The sequence below is a fragment of the Ovis aries genome, chromosome 14, assembly GCF_016772045.2.
Source record: "Ovis aries strain OAR_USU_Benz2616 breed Rambouillet chromosome 14, ARS-UI_Ramb_v3.0, whole genome shotgun sequence".
Classification (NCBI taxonomy): domain Eukaryota; kingdom Metazoa; phylum Chordata; class Mammalia; order Artiodactyla; family Bovidae; genus Ovis; species Ovis aries.
The window spans coordinates 19,156,764-19,180,287 of NC_056067.1; the positions used below are offsets into that span (position 1 = coordinate 19,156,764).

The 23,524-nt window shown below is 44.6% G+C and overlaps 1 long non-coding RNA gene across 3 annotated transcripts in view; it reads left to right on the top strand.

Annotated features, from left to right (window-relative positions):
• The window catches only part of LOC121816479 (uncharacterized), a 93,180-nt gene extending 78,087 nt beyond the window's left edge, over positions 1-15,093 (top strand). For 2 of the 3 annotated variants that reach the window (XR_009596161.1, XR_006056096.2), the window contains 2 exons: positions 1,379-1,600; positions 2,689-3,671. This is a non-coding gene — a long non-coding RNA (uncharacterized LOC121816479). Of the gene's footprint in view, positions 1-1,378; positions 1,601-2,688; positions 3,672-14,836 lie in introns of those variants that run through there. The other variant, XR_009596160.1, reaches the window with a different exon arrangement.
• Positions 15,094-23,524: the final 8,431 nt, after the last annotated feature.

A 23,524-nucleotide genomic window follows, 5' to 3' on the forward strand; every position in this document is an offset into this window, starting at 1 on the left:
GGATGCTTATGTCTATGTAGTAGGACAGAAAGTTCCATGAAAAATCTATAAGGGATTTTTCGGTGATAAACTAGCAGATAGGTCATGGTAGTGTTACAAGTTTTCATACTTCTCATGGTAATGACAGAAACGCCAACTCTAAGGGAGGTAAACAATAAAGGGAGTTTGTCTGCTCAGTGTAATTGGAAAACGTCAATAAAGGTTTCAGGTAAAGTGTGATCCTGTGGCTCAGTGATGCCACTAAAGACCCAGTTTCTTCCTGATGATTGCAAGGTGGCTTTCAGTGGCGCCTGGGGCTTCCGATTTCACCATTCACACCTAAGAGGGATGTTCCCGGCATTCTGGAAAATGTTCTCTTCTAAGATTGCCTTTTCTTCCAAGGGGTAAGCGTCTTTCAATTTCATGGCTGCAGTGAAAGATTGCCTTAAGTGGCTTGAAGCATGCGTCCAACCCTAAGCCAATCCCCAAGGGGAGAGGCTGACTGCAAAGGTCGTAGGTTTTACTTCTGGAAGCTCGGATGGATTTCCAAGAGGGAATCACAAAGGGGAAACTAGGGAAATTAGTGTGCAACAGTAGTCCGGTCACAGGAATAAGATGTTGATCTGAGTAGCTTTCCTTGGTGTGATGAAGAAAAAAAAGCGCTTAGCTATACAGCACGGGCGGCAAACAGGACACACCGGAAGACACACCGGAAGTTGACTTTCGCGAGTGACATTTTGTTCCTGGGAGGGGTTTGTTTGGTTGATAGTTTGCCCTCGCTCTCTGCCAGCCCTTGCACAGGTACATGTTTGGGCTGAGAGTAGATGCTTGCACGTGACTCTGGAATGCACTAGGTTGGAACAGAGTAGGACTCCGGAGCCAAGAGCTGGCGCCTTATTCAGTTACTCCTCCGGCGGGTTCCCTATTGTCCCCGTGGCAGGCGTGGCAGCATGATCATCTCTTCCATTACATTTCCTTATAATCTGGACATTAATCGGAGCTCAACAAGTGTAATGCGAACCCACACAATGGACCTATAACAAATCTCAGACCTCCTTGTCGTCACAGGTTACAGGGCATAATCCCGTGTAAGAGCTTGTTTACTTATATGCAATACACAGGTTTTCCTTGATTCAATGGACTGTGTTACAACAACCTAGCAATTTGCATGTTCTTCCTGATTATCTGGTAATTAAACCCAGTAAGTACAAACATACTGTAATTATCGTGTAACCGACCATCTGGATGGAGAGATGGAAATAACTATGTATTTACGCTATAGTTGTATGATAATTATGACGTAATGGAATGATCAGCCATGAACAAGGGACAAGATTTGCAAGAGGTAGGATCATGTTTTCACATGGATCAAGCAGTAATTCTAGCATTAATTTTCTAGAAACAGCCAGAGATACAAGGCAACTTGGCTGATGAATCCCATTTGGATGGAGACACTGAAGAGATAAAGACCAACCAATAAGGAACAGATACCGAAGCAGGAAGTAAATGTGCCCACTCATTTATCTGCATCTTGTTTGCACTTCATTGGATAACACTAAGGATTTGTTTGTTTGAATTGCTCTTCATTTGCATTGGAATCATCCGTGCCTGTCAGTAAATGGTAATGGTTTTGAATATGGTTACTATGTTTTACAGATCTTACATTCATTGAGGAAGTCAGGTGTTCAACCACAGAAAGTTTGAATGTAATAGCATTTGTGCTATTGTAAACTTGCAAAAAATGCACTGACATTTTTGGATAGAACCACGAATAGTATTCTTACCAGAGAATGAGCTCAACGTGAAGCCTTACTATACTTTGGCTGTGATGCAGGCATATGGGGCAGGGGGCAGGGTAAAGAGAGAATAGTGTATGGAGTATGGAAGTGAAAGTGTTAGTGGCTCAGCTGTGTTGGATTCTTTGCCACCCTGTGGACGGTAGCCCGCCAGGCTCCTCTGTCCATGGAATTCTCCAGGCAAGAATACTGGAGTGAGTAGCCATTCCCTTCTCCAGGGGATCTTCCCAACCCAGGGATCAAACCTGGGTCTCCTGCATTGCAGGCAGATTCTTTATTATTTGAGCCACGTGTATATATATGTATGTGGGATTCCCAGGTGGCACAGTGGTAAAGAGTCTGCCTGCCAGTGCAGGAAACACAAGACTTGAGTGTGATCCCTGGGTCGGGGAGATTCCCCTGGAGAAGGAAATGACAACTCACTCCAGTATGCTTGCTTGAGAAATTTCATGGACAGAGGAGCCTGGTGGGCTGCAGGATGTAGCAAAGGAGTCGGACATGACAAAGCACACACACATACACACATGTATGTATGTAGTAGTGTAAGGAACATATGGCCGCTAGCAGCAAAGTAAAGTATACCTGGAATAATAATGCAGTGGGATTGTATCATGGGAGCTTTTAGGTTACGAAACTATCATGTTTCTGTGGAGTCCAGGATGCTGTCAAGGTGTAGTGATCATTTCACAAAGCACTAAGGAGGAAAACAATATCATCAAATAAATAACAGGCAGCATTTTAGCGTTGGGATTTTGAAATTAAATAGGTTGGAAGAATTTTTGTATACATATTTACATATGATTTTAATCCCGTATTCCTTTTGGGTAAACATAAAGAAGAATCCGTGGTGGCTTGGTGGTAAAGAATCTGTCAGCCAAAGCACGAGACTCAGGTTTGATTCCTCTGTTGGCAGATCCCCTGAAGAAGGAAATGGCTACCCACTCCAGTATGCTTGCCTGGGAAATTCCATGGACAGAGGAGCCTGGCAGGTTACAGTTATTAGGGTTGCAAAAGAGTCAACACGATTTAGCAACTAAAACAACAACAAAAGAAGAATCCATGGATAAGGCACTCCTAAAGTGTCTTCAACACGTAAAGGTCTGACATTTTTATTGCTCTTTGACTTTGAGACTTCAGCCTCTGTGTTCTTCATACAACATTGTTCTCTGCCATCAGGCACATTGGTGACTCAGCATTTTCTTAAAGGATGGATAGCTATTGTCTTCTGGATTTTTTTTTTCCGGGCAGCTACACCCATTCTGCAAATTATACAGCATTATTGATGGCTTAAATGTTTGTGATGATTTGAAATTTTATTCACTATTCTCACTGAATAAGATTTTGAAAGTTTTATTCTCTGCAAATATTTGTGTGCATACTAAGTGAATACGAGAAATCTAGTAAAACAAAATGGTCTTTTAAAAAAAATCACAGTGACTTAAACTACGATTCCTTCACTATGAGTCAGGCAACAAAATCGTGATTGAAATGGATTATTATAAGTAAATTAAATATTATGAATTATGTAGGATTTGCATTTTTAATATTATGAATTAACTCATTATTTTACTAGTATAATTCTTTCAAATATTGTTCATATCTTATTATTGGTCCAAAAAAGTCTATTTCTATTAAGTTTTTGTAGAGACAAGGAACTTTACCAAGCCCAACTAAACTTCTATCTCCCTGATGAGTAAGATTTGGCTTCTTTTCTTCTTGCCTACTTCAGCTGGTCAAGAGTATCCCTGGGTCTTCCCAGAAATGACTAGGATAAATGAAAATAAAAGGTGAAGATTACTACTAAATGTACCTATTTAGATAGGATTTTTTCGGTTAAAAGTTAAAAATTAACTAAAGAAAGATTAAACAAAAAAGAATCATGTACTAAGTGTTTAAGATGTCGTTGGTTTGTGTTGTTTTTTCTTAATTCTTGTCTAATTAATTGTCTAACATCTAATTCTTGTCCACTGAAAATACCCAGTTGTCCTTTGGGGAATTCTTTCTCCCATATCAGTCACATGGTTTTGGAGGAATAGACCCCACCTTCTGCCCCAAGGGAGAGTCCTGATTGGTTCAATCCAAACAGTATGTCTTATCTCCTTGTCCATTGGTTCAGAAATGGGCATGTGGCCTAATCTGGGCCAATGAGTGTGAATCCTAGAACATGTATAGGGCAAAGGATTCTCTTTTCCTTTGGATAGCATTGTTTATGGTGTGAGGTCTGGAACTACTGCAGCCATTTTGTACCACCACAGAAAAGCCTAGAGCTGGAAAGGGCCGTGTGGTTTCGGAGAATGAATTCTAATCACAAAACACAGGAGAGAGAGACAGACAGAAGCTGGGTCCTTGGTCAGCAACCAAACCAGTCAAGAATCACTTCTGGACTTTTTAGCTACATCAGTGACACTCAGTAATACTTTTATCATATTAGGTCACTTTATATAAGTTTTCTTTTACTTACAACAAAAATAAAAAAACTTTTACTCTCTATAGAGCTCTATCATGGAATCAAAGCCCAGGAATGGAATACGGGCCCAGGAAGTGACTGGCAATAGGAACTCTAATCTGCATCTTTGATGCTTCCTGTATGCAGGCTACATCACTCTCCCTTCTCACAGGAGCACCCCACCAGTACCTTCTGGTCAACACATTGAGTTGCTGTCTCTTATTAGCAGTTCAGCATTCCCAGGAGGGAGATGTTAATTGGACCAGCTTAGGTCAGAGGTTGACCGTTGATCCAAAACCTCTGGTTAGAACGTCAGGGTCAGAAAGCATGAAAATGACATACCGTCAACCCTGAGGCTGGGAAGACAGTTCTGAGAGGAAGAGGAGCGGGGTAGGGGTGTTGGTTGAAAGACACTCAGGCATCCCAGGAAATGTCCGCTCTAAGTGGCCTCTGGGAAGTCTCCTCAAATCTAGGAGTTACTGTTTCTTCCTGTAAAATGGAGCTACTAAACCAAAGGACTTAAAAAAAATTTATTATTGTAGTTGATTTAGAGATTATAATATGGGTTTAGCCAAAAAAGTCATTTGGGTTTTCTCATAATATCTTACTGAAAAACCCAAATGAACTTTTAGCCAACTCAATATGAAGTGAAGTAAGCCAGATAGAAAAACACAAATATCCTATGATATCACTTATATGTAGAATCTAAAAAAATGATACCAATGAACTTACATACAAAATTGAAAGAGACCCACGGACAGAGAAAACAAACTTACTGTTACCAAAGGGGAAAGGGAGGTAGGGATTAAGAAGGAGGAATTGGGAGTTTGAGGTTACCATATACCAAAGGGCTTTCTTTTCTTTTTTTTTTTTAACCTTGCCATTCATTAAAAAAAAAATATTTATTTTTAATTGAAGGATGATTGCTTTTCAATATTGTATTGGTTTCTGCCATACATTGACACGAATCAGCCACAGCTATACATATGACCCTTCCTCTTGAACCTCCCTCCCACCTCCCGCTCCATCCCACCCCACTAGGTTGTCACCAGGCAGGAGTTTGAGCTCCCTGAGGCATACAGCAAATTGCCACTATCTGTTTTACATACGGTAAAACTTTGAGGTGGGGGTGTGAATATTGGAGATAGGGCCCATTTCAAGGGGGAGGATGCAGAGAAGTGACAGTCAGCTCTGGGCCTGGGGAAAGCTGCAGACATGACAGCATAAGCCTCACAAACGTAAGGCAAACATTTAATAAGGCATGTTATCACAGGTGTCGTCCCAGGTGGCACAATGGTAAAGAACACACCTACCAATGCAAGAGACATAAGAGACGTGTGTTCCATCCCTGGGTGGGGAAGATCCCCTGGAGGAGGAAATGGCAACCCACTCCAGCATTCTTGCCTGGAGACTCCCATGGACAGAGGAGCCTGGTGGGCTACAGCCCATGGGGCTGCAAAAGAGCTGGACACAACTGAAGCCACTTCACACACAGGCACACTCGTTTTCACAATCTTTTTTTTCCCTGAACACCTATAATACTTGGTTGTAAAAGTATCATCATAAAAAGTAACTTTTATATCTTAGTTTACTTAGAACTTATTCCTCACAAAACATATTTTGAGGTTGCTCATAATAAGAAGCACGTGGTTTTTAACTGAACATTTAAAAATCATATTAAAGTATGAGAACTGGGAGAAGGGAGGAGATAATTTTGCCATGAATTTTATGCAATATAGTCATAGTGCTTTAAAATTAAACTTATCCTTGAGCTTCCTGGTAGCCAGATAATAAATGGTAAGAAAATTTATTGTATGAATTCTCTTTGCCTGATAAGAGATTCAGGAAAGAGTATAAACTGGTGGTTTGTCAGGCTTCAAGTTTTCATTGTTTAACTGTAAAAGTTTTCAAATCAGGAGCATTCACTAGGAAATTCAGCCTTACTTTAAGATGACAAGATATGGCTACTCCATGTTCAAATCTTTCAAGTTCAACAAGCAGGAGGAAGTGAGGAATTGTTGCCCCTTTAACGTCAGCAGGTAGCCTCCTGTTGGCCACGCTTCCAAACATTCTCCAGAATTCATTCCGTTTATCACCTGTTTGGCCCCTGTTGTTGCTGTTTTCAGTCACTCCGTCGTGTCGGACTCTTTGTGACCCCATGGGCTGCAACACACCAGGCTTCCTTGTCCTTCACTATTTCCCGGAGCATGCTCAAACTCCTGTCCATTGAGTAGTCCATTGGTGTCCATTGACACCATCCAACTATCTCATCCTCTGTCATCCCCTTCTCCTCCTGCCTTCCAATCTTTTCCAGTATCAGGGTCTTTTCTAATGAGTTGGCTCTTTGCATCAGGTGGCCGAAGTACTGGAGCTTCAGCTTCAGCATCAGTCCTTCTAATGAATAGTCAGGATTGATTTCCTTTAGGATGGACTGATTTGATCTCCTTGCTGTCCAAGGGACTCTCAAGAGTCCTCTCCAACACCACACCTCAAAAGCATCAATTCTTCACCGTTTAGCCTTCTTTATGGTCCAACTCTCACATCCATACATGACTACTGGAAAAACCGTAGCTTTTACTAGATGGACCTTTGTCGGCAAAGTAATGTCTCTGCTTTTTAATATGCTGTCTAGATTAGTCATAGCTTTTCTTCCAAGGAGCGAGCATCTTTTAATTTCATGGCTGCAGTCACCATCTGCAGTGATTTTGAAGCCCAACAAAATAAAGTCTGTCTTTATTTCACCCTTGTAGGTGCCTGAAATAAGTGGTCTAGGTGAGCATCTTCCGTAATCACACAATCTTTGGTCTATTCTACCCATTGAAACCAGCATTGTCCTATATTGCAAACACTGAATCATATTGCTCCTCTGCTCACAGCCAATTCAGCGGTCCCATCACCCTCCCAGTAAATGCCAATGCCATTAAAATGACCTTATCTTGGACTCTGTCCCCGTTTTCTCACTCCTCCAACTTAATTCGTTCTGTGCCTTGAACCCACCAAGTTCCACTCCTGCCTCTGGACCTTTGCACATGCTCTGTTGGCTGCCTGGAACACTCTTTGTCCTGCAAGGCTGCCAACTCAGGGGTGTGCTCCACTGGTGCCTTATCAGTGAGCCTTTCCCTTGACTCCCTCACATAAAATAACCCCTCTTGCCTACCCCAGATGTGCTTCACTTTTCTCCATAGCGCTAATTATTATGTGACCTATTTTTATTTCATATTCATTTTCTGTTTTCACAGACAGACATGCATGTGAATTCTATAGGGGGTGGGAGTTGGGGAGATTTCTTGTTTGTTCACTGTTGTATGCCCACCACTGGGGCAGTGCCTGGCACACAGGAGACCCTGAATATGGTGTGAATGGAGGAAAGTCTGAGAAGGCTCAACATTTATATGTGAGACACACATACATAATCTTCCCAAATAAAGATATCTTTATATAAACATAAAGCTTAGAGATGCAAAGGTCCATTGTTTTATCTTTGCCTGTAAAGATACAATACTATAAAGATGGTGATATTTATATGTATAGCGTTTCCAGATTAAAGACCAAACAATGGCCAGTAGTCATAGAGGCAAGAACAATGGGAAAGCTGTTTACAGTTTCTTTGCCAGGCACACTGTTTCTGGGAGCTCCTTTTTTTTTCCTTCTTCTTCTTAAATAAGTACTATTAACCCTTGTGTGATTGTTTGACTCTTTCTAGAATTAATCACAGTTGGCCAACTTTTCTATGTCTGACAGGTTAGGATCTAAATGTGAGATACTCAGATTTACAAATGGCCCTTAGAAACAGAGAGGCAACTGGGAACCAGATCAGGCAGCCTGGCTCAGCTCCGCAGCTGCATCTCCTCTAGGCTGGCTGGGTAGGGACCATCTGGACAGCATGGGCTCAGCTTATCCCATCAAGAATCCACATAGGGACTTTCCTGGTGGCTCAGTGGTTAAGAATCCACCCGCCGATGCAGGAGACATGGGTTTGATCCCTGGTCCAGGAAGATCTCACGTGCCACAGAGCAACTAAGCCTGTGTGCTGCAACTACTGAGCCTGTGGTCTAGAGCCTGGGAATCTCAGCTACTGAGCCGGTATGCCCTGGAGCCTGAGCCCCACAACAAGAGAAATCCCCGCAACGAGAAGCTCTCCCACGGCAATGAAGAGTAGCCCCAGCTCGCCACAACTAGAGAAAAGCCCGCGCAGCAGTGAAGACCCAGCAGAGACAAAAATAAAAGTCCACATAGACCTACTATGCATCCATCCAGTGAGTCTCCAGGGCCCTGAGCCCATGCCATCCATTCTCCCCACCCCCACCCCCACCCCCCCATCCCAAGCTGACAGAAGATCTTCTGAGCCCAGAGAAGTCCGACCTGAACTCTTACTGAGCGAGACATGCATCCTTCCTCTAAACAGGGCTGGCTCTGGTACTTTTCTGGGGCGAAGCCACTGCTGTCAGGATTTGAGCCCACTTCCTGATCTGGAGATCGGGCTTCCCTAGTGGCTCAGAGGGTAAAGAATCTGCCTGCAATTCAGGAGACCTGGGTTCGAATCCGGGATTGGGAAGATCCCCTGAAGAAGGGCATGGCAACCCACTCCAGTATTCTTGCCTGGAGAATCCCATGGACAGAGGAGCCTGGAGGGCTGCAGTCCATGGGGTTGCAAAGAGTCAGACACGACAGCGACTAAGCACCGCACCGCACGTGATCTGATGAAGGTTTTTCATGATATACATCCCGACATGTGCTTATTTCAAATGTTCAGCTTCCAATTGCAGATGAAATAGGTGAGGATCGGTCTGCAGAGCCAAATGGGTTTCCCCGGTGGCTCAGCCATAAAGAATCCACCTCAATGCAGGAGACCCAGGTTTGATCCCTTGGTGTGGAAGATCCCCTGGAGGAGGGCATGGAAACCCACTCCAGTACTCTTGCCTGGAGAATCCCATGGACTGAGGAGCCTGGGAGGCTACAGTCCACAGGGTCGCAAGGAGTGGGACACGACTGAAATGACTTAACACACAGCACGTGGAACCCACTGGGGACTGCTTTGCTGGCTTTGCTGCTCCTAGCAGCTTGTCTTTCTTTCCCTAAATTCCTCATCCCTTCTCACCCACTGCCAGAGACCCCCATGTAGCCCACTCATCTCCCACCTCCCAGTCCTCAGTTCCTCCAGATGAAGGAGCAAGAGGGGGTCTTTCTAGCTGTGAGTCTGCCCTCCACTGCTGAGAAATCTGAGGTGTACGGGAGAGTGGAGTTGGTTATTTCATCCCTGAACCCCAGAAGAACCTTCTGCTGAGTGGAGGGGGCAAGTTTCTTTTCCTCCCTTAAAAAACCACTTCCGGAGGCAAGCTTCAGGAGAAAAGGAAAAGCAGATGTCAGCCCGTGACATAGAATAATCGCTTCACTCAGTGCTTGTATTTTCCTACCAATTTTGTATTTTTCAAAAAGGACAATAAAACAATTGTACTCTCGGCTAATTAATGACAAGCTGGTAAAAGCATCTCCTCATTGTCCCATTTATTTCTCCATTTCTCCCAGTTAACAGTCCTGTCTCTGAAATGAATCAATGTCGTTTACACAATGCTGTCACCCCATTGTTCCTTTATCATTCTCCATTTTCATAAATCGGGGTGTTAATCCCTTAATGGCTTTTCTCAGTGCTTAAAAAAAGGGGGGGGGGCAAAGAGAAGGAAACAGGAGGAAAAAAAAAAAAACCCACCCAGCCTTGCTAGTTCTTAATCCTCCAGTAGACAATGCATGTTTACACAGGCGGCCCTGCAATGTGTTTACTCAAAAAAGTGGGTCTGGTTGCAGATTTAGCCCCTTCTGTTTGTTGGCTAAATGGGAGGCCCTTCACCCCCAGGGATCTGCCTTTTCCCCAGGTAGAGCCCGCCTCTGCTCCGGCTCCAGGTTCCTTGCTGTATCTTGAATGAGGCCTCTGACCTTTGCCCTGAGGCCTTGCATGTGGAGCACAGGATGGGAGAAGATGAAGTAGGAAGATGGTCCTTCCTAGACTTCCCAATTCACAATCCCAGTGACTTTGTATTCTCCTTTCATGGGAGCAGCGGTTCTTAACATGGGATCCCTGGACCAGCAGGGTCAGCATCACCAGGGAGCTTGTTAAAAATGCAGATCATCAGATCCCACTCAACCTGCTGAATCTGAAACTCTCGATAAGGGTTCAGCAACTGTGTTTTAACAAATCCTCTGGGGGATTTCTGATGCACCTCTGAAATGTGAGAACCACTGTACTTGGGAATTTAATTCAAAGGTTAAAAGGTAAATAAGTGAAAAGAAAGATCATTTCATACAACAAATATTGGCTGACTTAGGGTACCAGTTTGGTAAGACTTTGGAGTCCAAGCATTGAATGAATCAGAGCTGGAACAAGCCTCCAAGAAGACTGCAGTCTACTGAGTGGGCTCCCTATATGTTAGAACCCTGCCCAGTCTTCCTTTTAAATTCTCAGGTCCTTGCACTGGCATAAAGTTCTGGGTCATCAAAATCATTACCATTATCATCATCACTCTCATCATCAAGGGGGGTAGGAGTGAGTTAAGAGCCTTGCCTCAGTTTCCTCTGCAGGAATCAGGATTTCATCAGAATCTCATGTTCCATCACTCAGTGAACATATCCTGTCTGAGCTCTTATTCTAGGCAAGCTTCTGGGGGTTCAGTGTTAAATAAGAAGGTTTCTCCCATCCAAGAGCTCTCTGTCCAGTGAGGACAAAAATAACTTGCACAAAAAACTTACAAAGCCCTCAGATGTGCTTTGATAGCCCTTTTGGAATTTGCAAAGGCTGTGTGATCAGCCCCGTGCAGGTGGTGGTGGTGGTGATGGTGATGAAGGTGGCAGAGGCAGTGTTGATGGTAATGGGGGTGATGGTGGTGGTGGAGATAGTGACGATGGTGACGAAGGTGATGACTGTGGTAATGTGGTGGTGATGTTGATGGTGGTGACGGTGGTGGTGGTGATTAAGATGGTGGTGGCGGGGTAGCAGCCTGCAAAGAGAACAGCCTTAATTTTAACCTTCCAGTCTGAGGTAAAATCCTTCAATTAGACTTGGGGGAATAAACATACAAATCTGAATGAGAGCAATTTACACAGAATAGAAAGATTTGAACAGTATGAAAGTGAAAGTGGCTCAGTCGAGTCCAACTCTTTATGACTTCATGGACTATCCAGTCCATGGAATTCTCCAGGCCAGAATACCTGAGTGGGTAACCTTTCCCTTCTCTAGGGCATCTTCCCAACCCAGGGATCGAACCCAGGTCTCCCATATTGCAGGCGGATTCTTTGCCAGCTGTCACAAAGGAAGCCCAAGAATACTGGAGTGGGTAGCCTCACCCTTCTCCAGTGGATCTTCCTGATGCAGGAACCGAACCAGGGCCTCCTGAATTGCAGGCAGATTCTTTAGCAACTGAGCTATCAGGGAAGCCCTTATAAACTGCTAAACTTAAAACTAATAAAGCTGCTAAAGCAGTTACTATGGGTGGTTATGATGGAAAGGTGAATTGCTGAGAATTCCAGGGTTGTAACTCAACTGTCCAGCCTTGGGTATGAAGTTCAAGGATTTAGAATAACTGAGAAAAGCCTGTGGATTTTAGGTTTATTAGTTAAAATCTGACTCATACTAGTTTAAACCATAAAAGGAATTTATTGGTTTCTATGCTTGCATTGTCCAAAAGAGTTCAAGGAGTTTCAGGCATAGCTAGATTCAGAAACTCAGTCAACTTATCAGAACAGTGCATGTTGGCCTTCTTTCTTCTTTCTGAGCTTCAGCTCCAGAAAGACTCTCCCTAGTTGATGGCAAAGAATGCCACTGGCGACTTTAAGCTTATTGAATCTTTATGACTAAAATTCTAGAGAAAAGTGGGCATGTTCCCACAGTGGTCCCAGAAAGACTTCCCTTGGCACAGCTTCCACTGCATGACTCCCAGAATCAGTTACTTTGATTCATGTCCAAGCCAATTGACCAGACCTGGATAATTAAAATAGGACAAGAGTGGGGTGGGACAGTGAACCCCATTTGAATAGCATGACTGAGAGTGGAAAAGGGAAGGGTCATTTCTAAAGGGACTTTGCAGTGTTTTCTTCCAGAAAAGCAGCAGTGAATTTGGCCCAGCAAGAAAGAAAAATGTGACTTGAGCAAATAGCTAGGGACAGCTGAGTAAAAATAATTGAGCTATTACTAAAATTATGTCTATAAATGCACAGAAAAAAAATAAAGACAAAGAATGATCACCAACCAAAGGGTTGGAATTTGTTATCAGTGATGGGATCACAAGTGATGTTTATCTTCCTTTCTTTAGGCTGGGTGGCAACAGAACATGATCAGAGGTAAACACACTTACAAGTGAATCCTGGCTCTCCTGCTTCAAAGTAGAGAATTCAGGCTGAGCATCTTTGTCCTGCTCAGCTTGAGTCAGTATCTGTAAAGTAGATCTCCCCACTCCTTCCTAACACTCACTGATTTGGCATAGAGTGGTAGATATCACCATCACCATCATCATCATCATTTTTGCATCTCTTGGCTGCTTATAACACAAAGGTATTACTTTATAAGAACCAAAACCTTCTACCTTCTTCTAACATGCCTTCACTATTCTACTGTCTTTATTAGTATAACTTTACCATCCCATGAATTCTCTTGACCAGTCAATTAGCTTTACTATTCATTACAGGAGTAGTCCATGAACTTTTCAGTAGAAAGCCTCCAACAACACTTTATTCCTTCAAGATTCTTTGAAATCGTACCATCAAGATCATCATCTTGATGTTTTCATCAATCCTCAATTATCTTAACATGGTTATTACCCAGTTCTAACCAATTCCCCCTCCTGCTGCTTTGAAAAACTTCCTTAAACCAGAGTACAGAATATTGGTAAAAACGACCTTGCCTTTCCCTCTTTAAGATGCTACCCAAGCTCTGTTAACATGGTGCTTTCCATCTCAGTAATCAATAGACTCAGCTTTGTCTTATCAACGGTTGTTACTGAAAACTGGGGAGCCAGCATTGGACAGCTATAATAAAGTACTATAGGACTATATAACCATACTTTTGCAGGCCCTTATTCAGAGGGCCTGTGGAGGTGTCTATCACTGCAGGAAACTTTACCCTTTTTTCCTTTAAGAAGTGGAAGTAGCTAGATTTATTGGAAAACACATTGCCTCAGAGTCTTGAGGCAGTTTTATTGTTTGGATTATTATGGTTTTAAATGATCTATTTCTTAGTGATCATTAGTTTAATGTCTTCCTGCAAAAACAACAACTCCATGAAGGCAAATGTTGTGTCTTATTCATCATTTGTCTCCAGCATCTAGAAAAGTATTTGGCATGTCGTAAGCACAGAATCTGTTGACTGAATGGATGGCTGCGTGGACGAGTAGGAGAAAGGATATAGGTTACAGGCTGGATCTGCTACTCAAGTATTGTGTGTTTTGGGGCAAGCCCATTATCTTTCAGTTTCCCCACATGTGCAGTATTAGACGAGTTGACACCTGGAATCCACATCTACGTTTATCAGCAGTTATGGTTCTATTAAGAATGGCAGCAGGGGCGACTCAGGCTGGGTAAGAAGGTTGATGACTGATGATTGCCCTTCTGGAGGCCTGAGGTTGACAGCCCTGGGGTTCGTAGTAAGTAACTCCAAATTCTCAGGTCTGGTTCTGGTTCCAATCCCTGAGACCAGGGAGGATGAACAGAGGTTGGGAGGTATCCTGTTTCTCAGCCACGGTATTCACATCAAGTGCGGTAGGTGGGTGTGAACTCTGTAAGCAGGCCTTAGCTACTTGTATACAGGGAGTAAGTGTTTGGCCTCCTTTTCTTGTCTTCCTCCTGGTCGTGTCAGTTGCCCTCAATTCTCAGCATAGCCTGCTTCAGGAATGGAATGCTAACAGGTTTTCACACTTCCTTGGAGATTAAAATGTCTCATCTCCCTCCAGACACATTTACAATTATGATCAGCCAGTATGAAATGCAAGGCTGGACTCAGTTCTAACCTTCTAAGTGATTCTTGAAAATATCTGTTGTGTGACCTTGGACAATCTATGTCCCCTTTTCTACTGCTTGATTGTCTTGTCTGCAAAATGGACAATGCTGGTAGTTGACCCACTGGTTTGCTGAGAGATTAAATGCGTCACTATAAGAAAATACTAAGATGAATATACTAGATTTCATGGCTGCCAGCCATTACTATCATCCCAGAAAGTGCCTGGTGTATCCCAACTCTGTATGTCCAGTGCACGGTTGAATGTGACTCAGAAAAAAAAAAAAGAGAGAGAAAGAGAGACAGTATTATATACAGGCAACCACTTGGATGGAACTCAAAGACATTATGCAGGGTGAAAGAAGCCAGTCTCCAAAGGTAGAGCACTATATCATTCCATTTATATGACATTCCCAGAAGACAGAAAAAAAAGTGATGTAGAGCAGATCAGTGCTTGATGGGGATTGGGGATTAAGAGCTGGGAGAAGATCTGACTTTTTGAAAATCAGCAGTGTGATAGTGCTATTCTGTATCCCAACTGTGTTGGTGGCTACAGGAATCTGTATATGTGTTAAATGTCTTAAAACTGTGAACCTCCCAAAGTTAATTTTTGATAATTTTGTTTGTTTGGTTTTTCAGCCTCGCTGAACTGAATGTGGGGTCTTAGTTCCCCGACCAGGGATCGAACCTATGCCCGCTGCAGTGGAAGCACACCATGATACCAGGGAAATCCTCATATGTAAGTTTTTAAAATGTTGGGGCTGGATAAATGTTGTTGCCTTTCTCCTACCTTCTTTCTCCTGGTATAAGAAAAAAGATAACATTTCTTTAGATGCTCTGGAAAGCAGAAAGCACAGCACACAATACCTCAGATTAGAGAAAGAAGCTGGGATGTTTGAAACCTGCTCCCATCTGCTCCTGGTCTCTTGTGAAAAGGCCCAGGCAAATGACAACTCAAGATCAGTACCTGGGCGTAGGGGAGAGCTATTTAGAATGCCAGTAAGCTATTTAAAGATATTTAAATGTGTCATTTCCTAGTTATTCTGAGGTGTAGTTATAATTGCTGTTCTTTCCAAATAAATCCTTCAGATTAAATGGATATCGAGTGTGTAAGTTCAACACTTGCTTACAGCACACGAACCTTGTCAAAGTTTAGGGTGAGTCAGTCTAGATGAACAGGAGGAAGTTGGCAGACGGTTGTTTCAGTCTTAACACCATCATCTGAGGCTGATGTTGAAACCTTATATTTAAGGGAGAGAAAACTCAGGCCAGATAAGGCAGCCTGGGGCAACACTTGGGAGTCGGGAATCTTGACTTGGCAACAAAGTTACATCATTTAGGGGGAGTCCCTCCCCTTCTCTGGCTTGCTGTTGCCACCTGCTCTCTGGCGGTGTAGCCTGAATTCATGGGCTTCCCTGATGGCTCAGTGGTAAAGAATCCACCTGCCAATGCAGGAGGTGTAGATTTGATCTTTGACCTAGGAAGATCCCCTGGAGCGGGGCATGGCAGCCCACTCCAGTATTCTTGCCTGGAAAAGCCCATGGTCAGAGGAACTTGGCGGGCTACAGTCCATGGGGTTGCAAAAGAGTCGGACACAAGACTAAGCAGCTAAACAACAACAGCAAACAACAGCCTGAGTTTGGAGGTCATCCTGCAACTCCACACTGCAATTCTGATCAAGGCTGCCTTGAACTGGATGAGCGTCTTTTATCCCTCAGCCTGCCCCAAGGTGATTCTTTGAGCAAACTTGTGTATGATGCCAACAGGCTTCGCAGAGCATCCGAGAAACATGCCCAGAGGTGCCGTTAGGATGTGGGAATTATGAGGTGAGCAGGAAGAAGCCAAAAAACCAGGGAGCCACTTGAGCAGAGAGTATAAACATAAATATCCCCGAGCAGGCCCCGGCACTGGGTTTTTTATGTTGATGTGCTAATCTGTTATCCACTAAGGGTTTATTTACGCCGTTTAGGTATTCCCTGCAATTCATTTATCTGCATAAGGAAGAGGCACTAACAGGACAGTTCCTCATGAACAAGCGTCCCTGTGTGATCCCCACTGCTGTTTATAATCCTTCATGCCCAGATCTATAATTCATGAGCCGATGGTCTGGTGGCAGTTTCCATAAAGGCCATGCGGGGCACCCAGTCGTTAAGGCTCGCACTGTCATGCATGGAATCGAAATCAGCCCACTCTCCTTCTATTCATCACAACGCCACCGACGTGTGGGCAATGATATTATCCAAATATTATTAAAACTTTGAACCCTGTCCCCATAAATTATGGCCGAATGGCTCCGTGGCCATTAGGAGAGGGGATGGATGGGCTTCAGTTGCCGCCGAGTAATTATGTGCTTAAAAGGAAGCGTGGCTGCGCATTCCGCTAGTAAAACAGAGAGGAGCTGGGCTCGTTTGTTACTGCTGGGGTGTTCGAAGCCGGATCACTCAGGCAGGTCAAGTCAACCTTACAGCAGGACAATTATCTGCCTAGAGAGACCAAACATCTGTTATTAAGTATGTACAGGCATCAAGGCAACATGCTAGAAATCTTGTCCACTTCAAACACTTGGCGTATTCCGCACAACACCCCCCTCGCGTTTTGTTACTGCAGCCGTCAGCTTTGAAATATACCCTATCTTCCCTCCCCCGGCCCCTCGCTTTAATGTACCCTGCAGCTGCTAAAGATGGTGTTGTAACTTTAGAAGGACCTCGCTATCTTTCTCCAGCTCTTTAAGTAATAATCATAATTTTTGCTGCGTTTTTTTTTCTCCCCAACTTTCTTTTGCATTGATTAATTATTCAAGGAGTATTGCTGGAGCAGAGATAACATGTGGGAGTTCAAGGTCAGCCTGTGTTTAGATCAGAAGCCCCAATTCTCCCTTTGATTCCAGGATGAGCAGCAACTGGCAGGCTGGTACGGTACATGGGAAGAGAGATGGTTCTGTGCTGGGTGCAGGAAATGGGAAAGGGGGTGGTTTCAGGCTTTCAAGTTCCCCAGGACCATCTGCTTATCTATTGTGGGGAACAAGGGAGAGACACCCAAAAATCAGGTCAGAGGGAGTGGGAAGTAGGGTAGAAAACCAGGCTTCAGACCCAGAGAGTGGACAGAGCTGGGGATGGGCAAGATGGCAGGATGAGGGCAGTGGAGTGGTGGTGGTGGGGAACCCAGGGAGATAACATTGTAATCACTCCAGCTGAGAGCATTTCCAGAGGAGAAAACTGGAGTTGCAATTTTCCTCTCATAAAGAGGTGAAGTATAATATCAAATAAGGAGAGTGGAGCCATGGTGTGTGGAGGAGGAAGGACAGTATCTCCTTGTCTGCATGACGTAGTAATAACAGGCCAGATTCCTTTCTTCTCAAAGAGAATGGAAGCTCCAGATCTTCTGGGGGCACTTACAATATGAACATCTTAAGGATATATGAAGTCTGGATTAGCTTCAAAGTAATCCAGGCTGGAAAGGGGATGGGCAGGGCTATAGATGAAACAAAAGGAGCCCTGCATTAATAACGGTTGAAGCCCAGTCATGGGTACCGGGGGAGGGGGTTTATCAGATGATTCTCTACATTTGATTATATCTAAAAATTTCCATAATTAAAAAAATATATATCAAGTTTCAGAACTCCTTTCTGATGTGAACCAGCAAACAACTTACCTTCTCAGGACTGAGGTCTATGGGAAGAAACCCAGAGAGTGGAAGACTGGTTTTGTTGGTTGACTAACTAGTTTTGGGGACTCTCTGATCTAATCCAGCCCATGAAAACTTCTTCCAGAAAATGCTGATGAAAACAATGTTTCATCACACTCCCTCTCAGGGGTCCACAGGGCTTCCTATACCCCCTGCACCAGCTGAAATTGATTCGCAATCTGCCCTAAAAGGGTCTAGCCCCACTTCTCAGGCCCAGTGTCTTATTCCCTTGGGGCTCTCCCCATGGGGAGCTTGGCAGGAGAGTAGGGTGGTGGCAGTGATGGAGGAGGAAAAGTGCACACAAGGGCGGTGATACCAAGGGCATGCTGGGATTTCCCCTCCATGTGACCTTTCCCCTCCTGTAAGGCGGTCAGGTGCAGTAACATGGCCTTTGACCCCTGGCCTCTCTTCCTGTGGCAGGTACTGGGAAGGAGACAGCTCTAGGAAAGCTGCTGATGTCATCACAGAGGAAAGGGATAAAGACACACAGATGACCAGGATCCAGGACCCCTTCAAAAGCACGAGCAGCATTTTCCTTCCCAGAAAAGGCCGCATTGAACTTTTAATGGTTCTGCAGGAACAGGCCACATCAGGGAGTAGGACAGGAGAGAGGTCTGAGAACTAAATACATTCATGGAATGAGGGCAAGTACTGGGGAGTCATGGTAGATACCTGATATATTTGAGGCAGAATCCATCCTGGTTCTGAAAAAAATCACCACAAGTTTCCCTTGGGGAACCAGCCCTCTTCCCCTCCAAGTTCACAGGGAGTTAGGGGAATTGACCTCACTCCCAAATCCCCATCCATTTCAGGGCCAGTCATTTTCCCAGGCATGCCAGTGTGGTTGGTTTAGGGATGATCATGTGACCCAAGTCACATGGGTCATTGTGGCCAATGAGATTCAATTCTGAGACTTTGGCTGAAACTCTAGATAAGGATCATGTCTAGCACATTAAGTAGCCATTTTTGATGGGGAGAACCTACATGAGTGAGTTACCACAAAAGGAACTGAGAGAGAGAGAGGGTGAGAAATCTGCCCTGAAATGATGTAGTGCTGTGAACCAGTTCTTTCCTCTTTTTTGTTTGCTCAGAGCTGGATTTCCATTACAACCTGCAGAGTTCTTCAAACTGAGGGCTAACCTGATTAGGCTCCCCAGACCGAAAAAGCCTCATTTGCTTCTAAGGTGATTTTAAACTAAACACCCACTAGCTTCTTTAAAGACAATACCTCTGATGGATGGATCACCAAAGGGTTTTTCAGAAACTTGGGGCTGGTTCTTGCCCAGTTCTGATTGATAGAGACCAAGTCCAAGTGTTAATTGCTGTGTCGTGCCCGACTCTTTGCGACCCCATGGTCTGCAGCCCACCAGGCTCCTCTGTCCATGGGATTTTCCAGGCTAGGATACTGGAATGGGTATACTGGAATTTCTTTTACCAGGGCATCTTCCCAACCCTGGGATCAAACCTGGGTCTCCTGCATTGCAGGCAGATTCTTTACCGAGTGAGCTACGAGGGAAGCCCAAAGTCACTCAGTCGAATCGACTCTTTGTGACCCCATGGGCTAGAGCCTGCCAGGCTCCTCAGTCCGTGAAATTCTCCAGGCCAGAATACTGGAGTGGGTAGCTGTTCCCTTCTCTAGGGGATCTTCCCAAGCCAGGGATTGAACCCAGGTCTCTCACATTGCAAGTGTATTCTTTACCACCTGAGCCACCAGGGAAGCCTACAACCATTCAACTGGGCCTGTGGTGAGTGTCCAAAGAATGAGTTTTTGGCATCAGGTGAGCAACACCCGTACCCTCAGAACATGCTCATGCTGCTACTTTCTGCACACAAGTCCTAGAAAGATCCATGAAACTCAATTACACTTGCACAGATCCCCAATTACCTCACTTTTCTTACCTCCATGCTTCAGACCACCATTCCCGTTTATCTGATAAATATCGTTCAATGCTATCTTCAGAGAGGCAGATTTGAGATTTATTCTCTTGTTTCCTCACTTGGCTGTCTCAGGAATAAACTTCTCTGTTGCAGATCTCAACAGCTCAGCATTTGGCTTCCTGAGCATCGGGCAAATGAACCTGGTTTGGTAATGTCCTGGTTGATGTCATGATTTAGCTACCAGTAGGTGACAAGGGGAAGGCTTCCAGCCCAGCTGGTTAAGAGAGCCAAGAACTGGGAGCCTCAGCTATGGGGTTGACTGAGATGCTAGGCCAGTGACAGAGAACCCGAGTTCTCTTCCCGTGGGGACGTCACTGACGGACCAGCTGAGTTTCCTGGAGAGTTTAAGTGTGACCCCAAGTCCTTTTCCACCCAGTGTGGCCGGTGGCCACTGCTGTGGCTACACCTGGTCTAAGGACAGACCTATCTGTCGTTTTTGCACGAGGCTTTGGGAAGGAGCTGGGTAGGAGCTTTTTCCGGGAGACTTGAAGTGAAAGACAACTGAAGACTCAAAAGACTCAAAGATACTTTACAGGGTCGAGCCCCAGGCTCAGAGGAGGCATGGCAGTGTTGGAGGACTTGATGGTGAGGTCCCCGAACAAGACCTGTTAACTCAAAACAGAGGCCACCTTGGCCTCTGGGCACCTTCTCAGGGCAGCTGGTCTGAGCTGACTGGTGTAGATAGATGGGATGTCCATCTACATGGACATGTAGTCATGTCCCCTTAAGCCCTTGGGTGCTGTGTTAGCCTCCCTATTGAAATTGCAGCATGGTTTCCCAGAGCTGAAATGTCTGGGGTTGAAGACTGGCTTTGGATTTTTTGAACTTTTTACTGGCATATAGCTGATTAACAATGTTGTGATAATTTCAGGTGGACAACAAAGGACTCAGCCATACATCTACATGTATTCATTCTCCCCAACCCCACCTCCTATCCAGACTGCCACATAAATTGTGGCTTTGTTCCTGTTTTAGCTGTGTGATCTTTGGCAAGACACTTAACCTCTCTGATCTTAGGTACTTCATCTGTGAGCAGGGATAATAATGACACCACCTTCCAGGGCTAGTTAAGGGAATGTTAAGCTAGTTTATGTAGGTGAAGCACAGAGAGCAAAGCCTGATGCATATTAACTAAGCAAATAAATGAATAAAGTCTCCTTTACTTTCAGAGGGTCAATTGAGGGTCTCATGAGAGGTAAAGGAGTCAATCTTGATTAAATTCTTACATTCGTTTCCACTCATCATCTGATTTTGCCTCCCATTCTTTCAGTAAACATTTGTTAAGCACTGATCCTGGTCCAAACGTTGGAGCTTTATCTCCAGATAATTTCTTCAGATTTTTTTCAGCTCTTGGATGATATGAATCTCAACAGAACTCCTAGATGCAAACTCTGAAACTTCAGTTCACACGCAGGCAGTTTGGATTTGCCTTGTGAGTTTTTGTTTTTAGGGTTGATTTATTTGGCTACATTGGGTTGCATGGGGGAACTTTGTTGCAGCGCATGGACGCCCTGGTTGTGGCGTGTGGACTCTCTAGCTGTGGCTCTCACGGTCCAGCTTGTGTGCTCAGTTGTGGTGCCCGGGCTCAGTTGCTCCCAGGCATGTGGGATCTTAGTTTCCTGACCTGGGATGGATCGAACCTGTGTCCCCTGCATTGCAACTTGGATTCTTCACAGCTAGACCACCCCGGAAGTTCCGCCATCTAAACTGTTGAGACTTTTCTCTAAATCTCTAGTCTAGGCTACCTGTAATTCCTGGCCGTCTATCCACTTTCCTTCTCTGGATGCGCAATATGCTCATTCATTTACTAGTTCAACAGGCTGATATTTCTACCTCCTCTGGGGTCAGACAGTGGATTAGGCCAGGGCGTGAAGAGTGATGGATTAGATGCAACCCTGTGAAAGCACTGAGGAGGGTGGGCGAGGGAGGACCTTGTTAGAAATATGACAGTTTCATGTATCAAAGTATATGAAACCATCTCTGTGCTTTTGTCATTTCAAGAGTAGTATGTAAATGGAATGCTTCAGTATGCAACCTTTTGAGCCTGGCTTTTTTACACATAGCACAGTTCCCCTGTTCTAAGGTTGGAGTGTATGAAACGAGGGTCACTGTGGGATAAATAGCCCCCTTATTGTACATCTTGGGAAAGCAAATCCTGGTTCCTAACTGATGCTAGTATGGCAGTTCCCTCTGGCTGGGACCTACGTGTTTCCTTCAGTTGCCCTGGTGCTGTGCCAGTCTCTGTGTTAGGCAAAGGTGAACAGGAGAGGCATCCTCTGGGAGTGTAGAGTAAGTGCATGATAGCCAGGGTACTTTCTATGGACCAAGCACTGATCTAGAGACTGCATTCGCCCTGGGCGGCATCCCCTACTGGATGGATGGGGCACCATGTTGTCTAAACGGTGGTGATGGGGGTGGGATGAGACCAGGGAGGGGGTCTTTCTAATGCCCTCAAGGGTCACCAAAGGTTAGCGGGCTCTGCCCACAGCACACATAGAGGCTTTGACTCAGAATAGGAGGGCACTGGTAAAATTATATCGTGGGCATTGTCCACAGGAACTTGGAGAATGCTTTTAAAATAATGACTCCAGTCATGCAAACAGTTCCCCAAGGTCACCCCTCTAACACCATGTGATATTTAGAGTCTGTGTTTCCTGGAAGCTGGTCACCACTGTATCAGTCGGGAGGTGTCCCTGGCTCCTTCTGTCACTGGGACCACGGAGGAGACCACCTCTGAACAGCCCCTCCTGGAAGATGATCGGGGTTTCTCCAGCTGTGATGACCTGGACTGGTTTCTAAACCAGGGACTCCTCTACTCCTGCCCATCCTCACCTCTCCACGTCTGCTTCCGCCCTTCCTCTGGGTTTTGTAAATTCAGATTATCAAGTTTGATGGGAGACAGTGCCTGGCTTGGTGCCACCCTGTCCATTTGGAATTCCAGCATATTTTGTGTATCCTCTGTCAAGCTTGTCTTGGGTGATAATTCAAGGAAATCAAATAAGGAGAGTTTCAGAGAAGAGTCCATCAAGACTGATGATTGCTGTTCACTGAGCTAATTAATTGGTGCAACTCAGAAGATAATTCGTTCCCATATCAGATGTGATAGCAATATTTTCCAGGGCTCATCTCCTGCACTTAGAAGGATGCATTAAATTTACTCTAATTTCAGCTGTAAAGAAAACATGCAGTTTCATGAGGCATGTGAAAGTCTCTAATATGTCGAGATTTAGAGAGTAGAAGAGGGGATAGGAGAGGGATAAGAGGCAATGTAATTCCAGGTGGTTGATCCCAACGGACCAAAGAATCGACAGATGACTTATAAACTTATGGCATTTTGCTGAAACTGTTTTCTCTCCTGTCATATCCTCCAAATTCATGTGTTAAAGTCTTAACCCTCAGCACCTCAGGATGTGGCTGCATTTAGAGACAGGGCCTTTAAAAGGGGTACAGTAATTAAGTCAATATATGATCATAGGGTGGGCTCTGATCCAATCTGTAAGAAGAGGTTAGGACACAGACACAATGGAGGTAAGACTATGTGAAGACACAGGGAGAAGATGGCCATCTAGAAGCTGGGGAGAGAGGCTTTGGGAGAAGCCAAACCTGCTGACACCTTGATCTTGGACTCCTAGCTTCCAGAACTGTGAGAAATAAATTTAAGTCATCCAGTCTGTGGTGTTTGGTACCGCAGCTTGCGTAGACTAA